The 14,915-nt window shown below is 43.3% G+C and overlaps 1 protein-coding gene across 1 annotated transcript in view; it reads right to left on the bottom strand.

The window, feature by feature from the left end:
* DKK3 (dickkopf WNT signaling pathway inhibitor 3) overlaps nucleotides 1-14,657 on the bottom strand; it is a 400,000-nt gene extending 385,343 nt beyond the window's left edge. The window contains exon 1 of the mRNA XM_069623641.1: nucleotides 14,515-14,657. The gene's annotated coding sequence lies outside the window, so the exon portion shown is untranslated. The remainder of the gene's footprint in view (nucleotides 1-14,514) is intronic.
* Between the last annotated feature and the right edge of the window lie 258 nt (nucleotides 14,658-14,915).

The raw sequence follows: 14,915 nt of genomic DNA, 5'->3' as shown, positions 1-14,915 counted from the left end.
TCCAGACTGAACACATCCAACTGATTTCCTCAGCACCACACATACCGCTAAGAAGCAGCTATCATCCAACAACGACACCAGCTGCACACATATCCGGTGCGCCCACGCACCATACAACACTCTCTCTCTACTGACTTGAACTATGGTTCCCAAGGGTGTTCAACCTACCAGCGCTTTGAGGTCATACCAATGAAATATAAGGCGCTATATAAATGCCAAGTAACATAACATAACAATGGTGGGTGATAGAACTTGAGGCATAATTGGATTTTCTTCCATGATACCCAGTTTGTATCTAATAATGGCCATTGGTATAGCTTTAGCAAGGCTCAAAGTGCCCTTCCATAAAAGACCTTCAATAAGATCAAAATTGGAATAATTCTGCTGGTGGTGCACTTCAAATCCGTAGTAAATTGCCGGCCTCACTATGGATTCATAGAGTTTCACCATCGGTTTGAGAGAAAATCGTCCATAGCGACTGTGAAGTGCCTTCATTTGGCAGAGCATATGTTTTGCCTTAACAAGAATATGATCAATCAGTTGCATCTTCATTTTACTTCCAGGTATTTTAAAACCCAAATACTTTATAGTGCGTACCCCCTCTATGCTCTGAGTGCCCAGTCTCCAACTTGTACTAACTTTTCTCCTGCCCGCCTTAAGAACCAATATTTTGGATTTTGTAGAATTTATAACCAAGAAATGTTTATCTGCGTACTGTTGAAAGGCCTCTAAGTGGCGGGCAATACCTACCCTACAACAATCCAAAAGCAAGAGGACATCTGCACAGGTTAGCCTGTGGGTCTGTAGATAAGATGGATGGTGATGAACACAGAGTCAGCAGGTTCTTCCCCAATGTCTGATAAATATTGAATAAGAGTGGCACCAGGATACAGCCCTGGGGCAGCCCATTGTACGTAGCTAAAGGCCTTGTCGTATTACCTTGCCGTGTCACTCTCAGTCTCAACACTGTGTCTGAGTGCAAATGAACCAGGATGGACAGCAAGTTTGCTGGGATACCCCCATTTTTTTTAATATGGACCTCAACAGATGCCTATCAATTTTATCAAAAGGCATTTTGAAATGAATGGACGCAACATAGATTTTGGATGTGCACTTTTGCCAGGCAATCTGTTGTAGATAGTCCGCAACGAGACCAGCCGACTCTCCGTCTAAACTCTATTTGATTTGGGTTTAGCACCCTTGAGCAGGTGGCCCAGGCAGACAGCTCGACCAGAACAAGAGATGGATATATGCTTCAATATGTATCCAAAAGGGCTATTGGCGTGTAGTACAGAGGATTGCATGTGTCTCCTTTTTTAAAGATAGGTACTATTATGCCAAGTTGAAGGAAACCTCTGCTGATTCAGCACTGACTTAAATCCACTATAATAGGGAAGCCCAAAAAGTGGGATCCAGCTTAAGAATCTCATTACAGAGAACATTTGAGCCCGGCGCCCGGGACTCACTGGCACTACGGATTATCATTTCAATGTCCATACTGTTAAATTCATAATCCCACACTTCAGCCCTACTCACGGGTTGCGGTTTGAGACTTGTATAAGTTGACAAAGTGAGCTATCCAGACATCCTCTACAATTGCATTTTCCTGCAATTCCAGTTGAGGATTATCCTTCTCATTTATTAACTTCCAGAAACTCTCATCCGAGTTCTGCAGGATGCTGGCCAGCATACTTTCACCTGCCATGCGATGTTTCATAACACACAACCGTCTTATTTCGTTTATGTCCATGACTTTTTCCTTCCTTATTCTAACATCATTATCAAGGTTGTTCGGGGAGGAGTTCTTTTTAAGCCTTCTAATATTCCTCTGCATCTCTTCCTTAATTTTCTGGATCTCAGGCAAATAATTACTCCTTCTAACAGGAATTCCCCATAGACCTGGAAACTTAGTACAGGAAATAGTGTACTGTAGAACTTCAGAAAACTTTTAATGATAATTACTCAAATTTTCTTTCATATCATTACATTCTAAACAATGATCCCCGAAGGACTTCATAGACCTAGTCATGGAGTTCTAATTCCATCATATTCTGTTTTTTGTGTTGTTAATTTTTAATCCAGGGACTCGGTGAGCATTATCTATAAAGTAAGGGCAGGAAAAGATCCCCACTAGTACCAAGTGACTGCTAGGCTCCCCATTTCTAATACAAAAATGCTCAGACCACTGAAACAATTTAGCCGATAGAAGAACAAAATCAATCCTCAAAAACTGTTCCCCACGTCTCCATGTGTGTTTGCTATCCAAATCACCTAGCACACCTGGGTATAATACTACGTGATTTGCACGTTGCCATTCCTGCCTGCCAATATTATTTTTGTACTTTGCCATTCATGCCTGATAACACTACGTGATTTGCTCCTTGCCATCTTTGCCTGCTCTCAGTATGCTAGCATTGCATCTCAACCCATGCTAGCTCAAAGCGTCTAGCTCGCATTATACTAGCGGTTAGGTGTTATGCAACTTCTATTCTAGCACGTCCATAGCACTAGTAACCTGCTCTTACTTCTGACTCTAGTATAAAACTTAACGTGCTGAGCCATGAGCATGATACTCCTCTTCCTAGCCTATTTCCAAATCCTCATCAGGATTACATATCTATCCGTCATCAGAAGCAGCTCACCAAAGTTACCTGTCATGGACCTTAACTCCAATTCTAGATCACCCTGCGTCCGTTTATCCATGTCCTGGAGCCTACCCCCTTCAGTCGACATACCACTCTCTAGTTTCCTGCTACCATGTCTTCCATTAGCACCCAAAATTATATTAAACACACCATTGAGCCTACCACCCCTGGACAATACCCCCCCTCAGGAGTCTTACAACATTGTCTCAAAACAACACTGAACATCCTACAAACATCTTCACTATTGATAGATAACCCTATCCCCTCCACACTTACCCCAAGACACAATCTCTCTACCACCACTCCCAGACCTAACCTCCCATGCCCATTAAAAAATAAAAATCAGAGATGAAGCTCCAGATTCCTGTCTAGGCATCATCCTTCTAACCCAAGACCCACCACCATTGCAGCTAACTCTCCTAAAAAAACAATAAGCAACGCACCCAGATCCGAATGAAGCACCACACAATCCAAACCTAAATTAAACAACACCTCCTCATTGATCAAAGGGGCCCTCATCAATGCAACATCTTTGCCTGACCATGCCCTAGACATTGCTGACCATATAACGACTCACAACCTCGAGTTCCTCGCTGTCACAGAGACTTGGCTCCATACTGCGTCAGGACCTTTACTCTCTCTTGCTATTCTGGATAATTATTGCGTCATCCGTCATGACAGAGAATCCAACCTAACCAAAGGCGGGGGCATCGCCTTCATTTCAAAAACCTCACTAGGCTTAAGAATCATTGCCAGCCAAACCATGCAATCAGCAGAACTACTATCCATTAAGCTACTCACATCACCATCGTGCACCATCACCATCCATCTTATCTACAGATCCACTGGCCCCACATCGATGTTCGAAGAGGACATCTCTCTACTCCTATTCTATCGGCCAACATCAAGACATGTTAGCAAGTTATCCTTATGGGTGATATGAACTTAGGCTTTCAGTATCCTAAAAACTCCAAGGCACTCGCAGTTGCTAACACAATCACAGAATTAGGATTCCCCACACCGTATAACTGAACCAACACATATCAAAGGTAGAACCCTAGACTGGATAGCCGATCTCAACTGCGACATAAAAATGATGTCCAATCTACCTTGTGCATGGACAGACCACCACATGATCTCCTTTACCATAAAGGAGGACAACCAGCCCTATCTACAGAACCATGCTCCATCTATAAGCACTAGAAACAAACGCAACATAACTGTAGAGAAACTACAGCCATTACTTCAGCCTATCATTAACACCGCAACAACACTTATGGATCCCATTGCTATAGTTGACCTCTATAATCGTACTTTACTCAATGCCATTAACAGACCAGCACCTCTAAAATTACGCAAATCTAAACCTCGTGTGCAATTAAACCCTTGGTTTACCCCGCACCTTAGATCCCTACGTAAACTTAAAAGAAATGCAGAAGCACTCTGGAAAAGCCTACCATCAACAGCCAATAAGGATAATTTCTCAACCAGGCACCAAAATACCTGACAAACAGCATTGCACGCAATTTACCAACCCGTCCCACCAGATCTGCCCAGACTCATTGCCTCAAGATCCCCAGGTTTACTCTACAAAGGGCTGGAGGGATCAGCTTCCCAGTATTAGCAGCAAAAATCTGGAACGCTCTGCCCTTAACACTAAGAGCTGAACCCTCCTTCCACTTGTTGAGGAAGCATGTAAAACTCTGGCTCCAAGAGACAGAAAGCAGCAGCTCCCGTTAACATGCCCACCTTTGAACTCTTCCACACTGACTTGACAAGGATTTTCACTGAACGTTACGCTTCTTAGTATCTGTAAATATGTAATTTATGTAAGTTTAGTCTTGTTCTTACTATAACACTGTATCTCTCTTTGCCATTGAACATAACTATTATATGGAATAGTAGGCAAAGACCCGATGCGTGAGCTCTACACGTCTCCAAGCTAGGAATTGGGATTTGAGCTGCGCTGCAAAGGTCAAAGACAGGGCACGCCTACTCATACCCAGTAAAGTGAAATATTTTATATGGGTAATGACCCGCAAGTCGTGCTCTTCCTTAAATTAATTTAGATTTGTAGTATTTAATTTTATAATTGTAAACATATGCGTAGACGTTTATAGTCCATCAGTATGCAGTGTTTATTAACACTTGATGTCAGCCGACACGTGTTTCGACATCAACGTTGTTCTCAAGGCTGACCGAGTTAATACAGACATAGTTACAATCCATATCTATAGGGCCCGCACGCAGGAATTGCAATAAGGATGAAGACTTTAACAGAGAATGTGAACTCTTATCAACCAGGTTCAACCAAAGAGGTTATTCTAAGGAGAGTATCAATAACAGTCTTAGAAGATAACGTACAATGGATAGAGCCACTACCTTCCAGTCTAACAAGCACGAATCCACGATTCAGCCTATTGTAGATGTTATTACCAAGTTCTTAAGGGATTCTAAATGCCTATAGAAACTACTGCTTATACATTGGAACATACTATTACTTGATAAGGATATTAGACCGTTTTTGGGAGATAAACCAAGATTTGTATTTACCAGATCAGAGACCATATGGAACAAGACTAGTCCCTCATTTCTACAGATCAAAAATACTTGACCCAGTGAGAGCAGAACATGGTTGTCCCCTATTACAGGTTTCCACAAATATGGAACCTGTTCAATGTGCAAATATGTAGATGGCAGTGTTACCCAATACATGGAAATCAATGGACAGAAGATACAGATTTGAGACTTCATTAAATTGCTGAACTACGCATGTTGTATATGCATTGAAATGCGTTTGTGCAAAGACCTACATTGGTTCTACTATCAGACAATTACGAATTAGGATTTGTGAGCATCTGGCAAGTCTGGGGAGTCAGGATCCGAGACTGCCCTTAGCAATACACTGGCAAAGCAAGCATCAAATGGATAACAAGGAAAACATTCGATTTTTGTGGGACTGAAGAAAGCCAAGTTAGGGAAAAGAGGAGGTGACATCACCCACAAACTGAGGCAAATGGAAGCAAAATGTATTTGTCTTCTGCGCTGCACACAAGTTGGCCTCAATACTGATAATGAGATGCATGTATTTTTATGAATTTTCTATCTAGTGCCAACCAACAATATGTGCACAATTCTTCTGTTAAATAACTGAATAGGCATCCATGTATACCAATTCATGACTAATATATACAAAGAAGAAACTAGCATGTCTATTACTCCTCAATCAATGTGTTTTGTAACGGTGATTCGATTTATAATGACCATAGATGAATGAACAAGTATGATTAAATACAGAAGTAGTTCTCAAGATTAGATTTCACCACATGTTCAACCAACTTTGGATAATGTATGTAAATCAATAATTGGTGCCACAAGATGTATATTAAGGAAGTTATGTCTTGCACTGCTCTGCTCGGCCGGCGCACTTAATGACACCTCTTATCAGGATATAGTGATTTACAATTATCTAAGCCATTAACCGGCATATACTAATTCTGGATGTTACACTCATCATCTAACATACTTTCCTGCATTATTGACACTCTTTAAGGGAGTTTTCATTATTAAGATTCAGTTAGAGCTTTGACAATAGCGGACAAATGCAACGCGCCTGCGCACACCCTTAATACTTGTTTTCCATTGAAGTCTGTGTATTAGGACATACGCGCATGCGCATTCATGCATCTGAGGGAATCACACAGGCTCAGACTAGTTGGCTTATAAGACGCTGGGCACAGCAGTCTCGTCTTTTATCACCTTACCAACACACAGACAGGGATTCAACCCTTATATACGGGTGAGTGCTTAGTATATAATGCTACGTTTTTAAGATCGCAATAACAAATCAGACCTTAGCTGATAGGTTGTTTATCACTTTACAGGAATTCTTGAAATTATACGTGCCCAACAGGGATTTCAGACTAACAGCCCTTGAATGACCACGTAACTAAAATAGTATCCGTGGAAGGTGAGCATGCTCGTTTTCGATGGCATTTTCAACTTCTTGTGTAATTTGGTATCGAGTGCCACAGTTTTATATTAACATTGGTTTCCCCATTCTACACCGATATGTACCAACAGATGATCTAATTGACAAAGGTCTGCCTTAAGACTCACAGCACTAGGACTTAACTCCGAATACATTTTGTGTCTGGAACTACCGCATATAGACTAAAAAGATGATAGGTGAGATTTCATTTATTCAATAACATTTCTATCAATCTGCGCTGAGCACGATAATTTAATCTGATTCTCTTAATACACTGCATGCATCAAGGACATTAAGGTAGCACCTCCTCTTCAATTTCAGAATCCTTACAGATAGTTGGAAAGTCACAATTTTTAACTTAACAGTAAGTCAACAAATTCTTTCGATATAACAAACTTATTGGGGGCTTCTCATATTGGTGTGATTTCGGGTTGCTATTCTAGCATGAGCAATGCATGGCATACAAGCTATTCAGCAATACTAACATATTTTATTACTCAATGTATATACTGAATAAGTAACGTACTGTACTTTCTGCATCTTTCTGCTCCTTCCCCACAGCACATGCACGCGTCTACAAATATTGGGTATGTCAACCCTATATGTATTTATTTTGAACAATTGATATTTTTTGACACTTATGCATGATGTTATGTCATTTCTTTATTCTTGGATTGTAACTATGTCTGTATTGACTCGGTCAGCCTTGAGAACGACGTTGATGTCGAAACACATGTCGGCTGACCTCAAGTGTTAATAAATACTGCATACTGATGGACTACAAACATCTACGCATATGTTTACAATTATAAAATTAAATACTACAAATCTATATTAATTTAAGGAAGAGCGCGACTTGCGGGTCATTACCCATATAAAATAACTATTGTATGTATTGCTCATAACTATTTGTATGCATGCTACTGTGCACATTGTAAAATAAGAGTTTGCAAATTTGTAACTTGTAAGACTAGCGCCCAGATGCTTGGTGCACTCTACAAATCAAATAAAATAAACCTCCATTAAGAGGAGGAAGATCCCATTACCTCAGAAACATTGCCTATTTCAAACCTTTCTTACTATACATATTGCTCCATACAAGGCTTTTTTTCCTCATTGTGAAAATGTGTTAAGCAATCCGCATTAAAATTTCTAGCAATTATTACATGATTCATTTCATTAGTAGCAAAAGGATTGGTTCTAAATACTCAATCAGCTCTTCTTGACTCATCTCTCGGTAATTACAATAAAGGTTTATAACCAGCATTGATCCCAAATCACCTTGCATCTTGACTTGAGTAACCTGAATACATAGGGGTTTATCATGTTAATGTTATGTTAATGTTAAAGGACATTTGTACCGCACACTATCACCACCGGAGTGGTCCCCTGGCACACTGGCAGCTCTGAAACAGGAAGGTAGGGTCAGTTAGTGGGAGGAAGCAGGAAAAGTGCAAGAGAGCAGTGATGTGCTGTTGACGGCCACAGCCCGGTGGGTCAGTTGGCTGGGCCTGGGGTGTTTGGAGCCGGTACTCGTCGTGTACTGTTGTGGAGGTCTATGTGTGTTTTTGTTTTGTTTTTGCAGTGTAGTGAAGTTTGTGCGGTTTGTTGTGCTGTAGGTTTGTGGTTGTGTTTGGTTTGGAGTTTGAGAGGTGTGTGCATAGGTGTTAATTGTTAGTAGAATTGGTTAGTTGGCATCTCTATTCTTAATTGAGGCGCTGGGCTTGCAAGTCTCTCTTGAAGCTCCTCTGTCCTGAAATGGGCCCATCTTGCACTAAGGTTCCTTTCACATCTGGCCCCCACCTCAACCAGCCTCCATCACAACCCCTCCTGTCCTCCTTACCTGCCCTTTTTTCTTCCAGTGCGCCTGCCAATGTCCACCACTCAACTAATGTGGTGATTGCAAGTGTCTCTGCAATCCTATTGATATTTTGGTACATGGTAGCAATTGAGGGGGAGTGAAGAGGCGATTGGCTGGGATAGTAGACTCTGTCTCAATGGGTGTTACCTGTGTTTTAAGTCTTTCCTGTGTCACCTGCCTGGCATTGCGGGAGCTTCCCTGTCGTTTCTAGGGATGTTAGTGTCCTTTCCTGTTCCGTCATCCTTTTTTCCTGTTTCGATTTTCAGGTTGAGTCTGTACTCTTGAAGAGCCAGGTTTTTAGTAATTTCCTGGATTTGTGGTGATCTTCTGTGTTTCTGATCTCTTTTGGGATGTTGTTCCAGGTTTTTGCGGCTAAGTGGTAGAAGGAGGTGCCTAGAAGTTTTTTCTTAAGGTATGGTTTTAGTTCCAGGCGGATTTCGTTGCTGGATCGGAGGGGCCTCTTTGGTTTGTAGAATGTTATTTTTTTTTTGTAGGAATTCTGCTCCTTGTCCACTGATTGCCCTGAGCATTATGCACATGGTTTTGAAGGTGATGCAATGTTTTACTGGGAGCCAGTGTAGTGTTTGTAGGGCAGGAGAGATGTGGTCTCTTCTGGATAGTTTGAGGAGTAGTCTGGCTGCAGCATTTTGGATCCGTTGTAGTTTTTTCAGGAGGTATTCTGGTATTCCGTGGTAGAGGCTGTTTGCATAGTCGATTCTTGACATGATGAAGGCGACGATAGTGAGTGTTTTGTGTGTGAGGGAGAGGAAAGGTAGGATTCTTGTTGCCGTGTGGAGGAGGAAAAAGCATTTCTTCACTGTTGCATTTATTTGTGGCTCTAAGGTTAGGGTATTGTCCATCAGTACTCCCCGATTTTTTACTACCTTAGATGGTGTTGGTGCGGTTCCCAATTCCGTTGGCCACGGGGTGGCGGCTTCGTTCTCTTGGTCTTTGGATATGATCATCATTTCTGTCTTTCCTGGGTTGATTTTCAGGTTGTTGGTATTCATCCAGTTGAAGATTTCTTTGAGACAGTCGATTAGAGCTGAATGATCCGCTTCGGAATCTTTGATTTGGTAGATGATTTGAGTGTCATCTGCGTAGTTGTAGCAAGTAATGTTGTATTTTTTTGATGACCGGAGTCTGGTAGATGTTGAAGTATAGTGGTGACAGTGAAGATCCTTGTGGCACTCCCAGTCGTTAACTCGTGGAGTGGATTTGAAGGGTTTAATCCATACGGTTTCTGTTCTATCTGCTAGGAATGATTTAGTCCAGAGTAGTGCCGTGTCTGTTATGCCTATGTCTTCTAGCCTTTTGGTCAGGGTGTCATGGCTAATTGTGTCAAAGGCTGCAGAGAGGTCGAGCAGAATAAGGGCTGAGGTTGTGTTTGACTCTGCATTGGTTTTTAGGTCATTCCAGATGGATAGTAATGCTGTTTCTGTTCCTCTTGCTGGTCTGAAACCGACTTGAGCTTGGTCCAGCAGGTGGTGTTTTTCTATGTATTCTTGGGTAAGTTTATATACGTAGGTTTCCAGGAGTTTTGCCGGGTAGGGTATGTTTGAGATCGGCCTGTAGTTGGAGAGGTCTTCTACATCGCCACATGTGTTTTTTAGAAGTGGCTTGATATATGCCGATTTGAAGATCCTCGGTACGGTTCCTGTTGCGAGAGAGATAAATTTAGAAGGTTTCTGTAGTATTCTGCTGGCGTTCCTTGTGCGAGGATTGATTTGTTGATGTCCGGGGGACAGGGATCCATGGGTGATCCAGCTTTCTTGCTGCGTTTTACTAGCATTGCAAATGCCTCTGCTGAAATTTTTGAAAAGTTTTTGAGTTTGTGCTGTGGTTCTGTATTAGGTTCTTTCGGTTGTATCTCGTGGTTGGGTGGTTGTTCTTGTATGGTTTGTCGGATATCATTGATTTTTTTCTTGAAGTGGTCTTCCAGGTCGTTGCAAAGTTTCTCTGAGGGGGTTGGGGTATTATTGCAGCCGGGTGGGTTTCTCATCTCTTTAACATGTTAAACATTTCTTTTTGTGTGTTGGTGGCATTGGTGATTCTGCCATCATAATGCCTTCTCTTCGCCTTTTGAATTTTCTTCTTGTATGCGCGCATTTGTTTTTGGAACAGTGTTTTTTTTGTCTGGGTTGTATTCTTTCCTCCATTCCAGTTCCATCTTTTTGTTTTCCTTTTTCATGGTGCTTAATAGTGGGGTGAACCATTTTGCCGTTGCTCTTTTTTTTATGGGGTGAATGGTTTTTCAGGCGCGATCTTACCTATTGTGTCTGAAATCCATTTGTGTAGTAGTTCCGCTTTCCCATCTAGGTCAGCTAACTCTAGTTCTGCAGTTGAGGGCTTGGTTAATTCCAGTTGTTCGAATAGGTTGCTTTCTTTGACGTGTTTCCAGTTTCTTTTTGTGGTGGCTGTGAGTTTAGGAGGTTGGATGCATACTTGGTTGGGCATGATGATCGTGAATGGGATGATGAGGTGGTCGCTCCACAGTATTTGTATCGGCAGTGCCGTGGTGATGAGTTTTTCATTGCCGAAAATTGTGTCATATAAAAGATCATTTTTTCGTGCCCAACTTAGTTTAGCAGCTATCAACAATCCTACCCGAGGCCTTCCCTTTTGATTAGCCAGTGCCATCTATTGACACCCAGATACCATCCACGGTCACCCGGTCAGTCAAAGAAGCTTCTTGAATTACAATTAATTTAAAATCCCCCAATCTTGAAATAGCATTTTCTTCACAAGTTCTTGAAACCTCAAGAATTCCAACAGGCGATGCTAAAAACCTGGCCTATTTGTGTATGTCTCTGTTATCAACTGCCAATCCTTCTGGTGCCCAAGTATGATTACATGTTGCCAATAGGGCTCAATGGATTATAATTTAACTTTACATTTCATGCATCAAAGTTTCTCCCTGAACATGGAATTGACAAAAAGGTTGCAGAGAAAACCTGATTTTCTCCATAAGGGCTTAACTACATAAGCTAGCAGCTGATTTTGCATCAAGTAGGAAGGTATATCAACGACAGAGATATACAATCTGCTATCTAAGATGACTTCCACCCGCGAAATATACTTTGTAGAGATTATTCTCAATGCTGGCACATCATGCAACAAGGACAGTATGGTACTTCGGTGTGTTATGAGATCGTCCTCACCAGAAAAACACATTCCACAACAAATCGGTTGAAGTGCTTCATGCATGTGATTTAAAGTGCCCATTACTGGCATAGATAGGTTGTGGTAGCAGCCTAATAAAAATTATAGAAAGTGCTCCTATTTAGAGTACTGGTGTTGGCATAGCATTTCTGGGTGTTTTTCATGTGAGCAAACAGTAAATTTTATGGTTTTTTACATCATTTGTCATACATTGTGCTTCAAAACACATTAATTCAGCACATTACTTTAAAAAATGTTCTCCACTTAATTATTCTGTGCTCTCTCGCCGCGCTTAGTCACGCGGCTAATTTGAGGAAATATTTAGGCCCCTCAAATAAAAATAGAACTGTCCATGAACAATGAAATTTACTAAATATCTTTGTTTCTGTAGAGAAACAATTATTCATTGCATGACTTTTCATCACATTTTGCTACCAAGTGCATCATTTCAGCACATTATCATTTTTAAAAATCAAACCTCCCTTGGTTATTTAGGGCTCCTCGCTCGGTTGCTCGCGCTAATTTGTGGAAACATTTGGAACTCTCTGATGAAAACATGCACCATCCCCTGTGAGGGCTCACCCATGAATCGTTTAGAATCTTGGTGCCCCTTCTGGAGCTAGACGCTGCCCGTGACAACAAAAGCTGCCTCCACCACTAACCTCTGCCCCATACTGCAAGAACAGCCCAAGCAGCAAATGCCAAAGACCAAAATCAACAGGACTGTCTAATTTCAACAGCACACTGCCCAAAATCAGACGCACTCCCTCCTCCCTCCTCCCCCATGTGTGTGCTACTGTGTTGCGTTATTTTGCAATGTGACCAAATGGTTTGCATAGGCTGAAGCCATTGCTGGTAAGAATTAACAACATTGACTTTTGTATAAATAAAATGCAACACGAAAAGCCAGTCATCATACCAAAGGGAGTATCAGCCACTTGAAACCAGAGCACCTTCAATGCAAGAATCAGTGCAGATTAATTAAATGTGCATCAGTTATTGTACAAACCATACATAAAATAACACCCACTGCATCGTTTCTGATGTGAGCGGTATTCATATTGCATGAACAGGAGGCCACCATGCTCTCCAGCAGGAGTATCGGTCCTGCAATGAGCATTCCTGCCAGGGGGCTGTACCCAAGCAAGCAGTAGGGTGAGCATACTCCAGACTCGTGCTGCCTGCATTAGCGAGAAATAATTGGCCTTCTCCTAAGGCCTTCTGTACATAATAAGGCTCAGTGGGGAATGCATCATTTATTTATTTATTTTGACATTTATAAAGCACACAAAACCCGGGGGCATCTGGGCGTACAAGCATGTACAAGCTGTGGGTAGTGGGTAATTGCATAAACACAGGGTGCACTCAGGCTATACAAGGCAAGAATTCCATGTGTGGGGGTGCAGGGTGGTTACAGCTTTTATAGTTCATGTTAACGTAAAAGCTCAAGGGATGGAAGCTTCCAAGTGGGGCAGGGACTGAGTCAGGGCCTTGCCACCTTTTCAGTTGAATTGGACCCCGAGTCTCAGGAGAGGGAGAGTGAGCAACAGCCCCTGTGTTGCCAGTCAGCACTTATAACACTGCAAAATATTCCTTTCTATACTACTTTCGTTCTGGGGCTTGAAATGTGTGTTGTGCAGTGCTCACTTTACAAGATGCGTTTCTTGGAGCCCTTAAGGATGGCACTTCCCTCACGTGTACAGAAGTGTTATCAATTTGTTGCCTTTTAAGCACTGATTCCTCCACAACAGTTATGTGCTGACAAAGAAGGATGTATAGCTTTTCAGCGTGCATTTAGCATTTTAAATCCCTTCTGTCTGACCGTCTTGTGATAATTGGAGGCTAATAACCTTATCTTTGTCTCCATTATAATATATTCAACCCACGTGTGCCTCAGGCTTTTTTCCGCTCTAAGCAAGGGGACCCCAACCATCATGTTGTAATGGGCCCCCACACATCTTCAGTCGGGCCAGAAGGGGGAGTAGGCAGTGGGATACCTCTGCAACAAGGGCACTGCCACCTCATATGGTCTGCGAATCGAGATCAAAGAAGCGTCTGGTACAGGGGCATTGGGTAGATCTAGCTGGGAAGGGACCCCTCCTGGGCCAAATACAAGAAGGGTAAGGTGGTGAGAGAACGAGGGGCATTCTAATGGGGATCTGATATTGCCCGTTGAGTCCCGAGGACACCCAGAGCAGGAGAGAAGAGTAACTCTGGTCCCTGTGAGCAAATATTGAAAGGGCAAAAAGATGGGGTCCATGGTGGGCGTGGTTATAGGCATGGGTCAGCTAAGGGGTGAGCGGAGGGGGTATCCCGTGGACACAGATGCAGCCACACAGTGCCACGAGTAGCACCCCCGAATGCAGAGCCTGCAGTGCAGCCAGGATGCCAGAGCGCCCTCTGGTACCAACACAGCCCTGTGCTGCATCTCCAGCTCTGGAGAGGTGGTGGTTTATGATATGGGTTACAGATATTACAGCCCGAGTGATGTGAACATGCGGAGTGCCACTGGCATAGGGGGCCTGTGGTGCAGATACCACAAGTCGGGTGACGTCGGGCACCCTTGGGAGTGTCCCTGTGACCTTTAGAAACCAGGTAATGGTCGCGGAGGATGAGGCACGGGAGCTGCCCAGCAGACACCACAGTCCTCCCCCACCGATACATATTGAAACCCAGGCGCTATAGATGGTGCTATTTTGACCCGCCTTATGACACTTGTGCAATTTGTCAGTGCCCTGCCTGGGCGCAGGCTCTTCCTGGGTACCGCACCGTGCCCGCCAAGTCAGTACAGGGCCAGGTAAAGTAACACCAGCACGCCGTCCTTACAGTCCCACACACGGCTCGCGTTTCCTCACCTTGTAAACCCAGCCAGGGAGGCTCCGCTGCCGCGCTCTGCTCTCGACGCCCCGACAGGCAGCTCTGCAGGCGCAGAGCACGGAGAAGAGCTGGACCCTAGGTGACTGCGCTGCTCTCTGGCTTCGGCTGCTCTGTCAAGGATGCTGCCCGGCCTCTTCCACGCCTCCCTTCAGCGCTCAGTACCGCCACCGGCCGCAGCCAGCAGCATCATGCAAAGGAGGCTGCCCGTCCGCGCCTGCCATTGGCCCTGGGACGAAGTGGGCGGGCCTGGTGGCTCGCAGTGCGTGGAGCCTCCATTCTGACAATGGGTCTGTCCCCGAAAGGTTGGTGTTGCATTTTGCTTCCACATTTTAATTGTTGTTCACCGTGCCCGAGTACAGTGCTAAAACAAATTCAACAG

This window comes from Ambystoma mexicanum, chromosome 11 (genome assembly GCF_040938575.1).
Source record: "Ambystoma mexicanum isolate Mex_15411 chromosome 11, UKY_AmexF1_1, whole genome shotgun sequence".
Classification (NCBI taxonomy): Eukaryota; Metazoa; Chordata; class Amphibia; order Caudata; family Ambystomatidae; genus Ambystoma; species Ambystoma mexicanum.
Note: the sequence above shows the minus strand (reverse complement) of the source record. Positions and strands in the feature narration are given on the sequence as shown.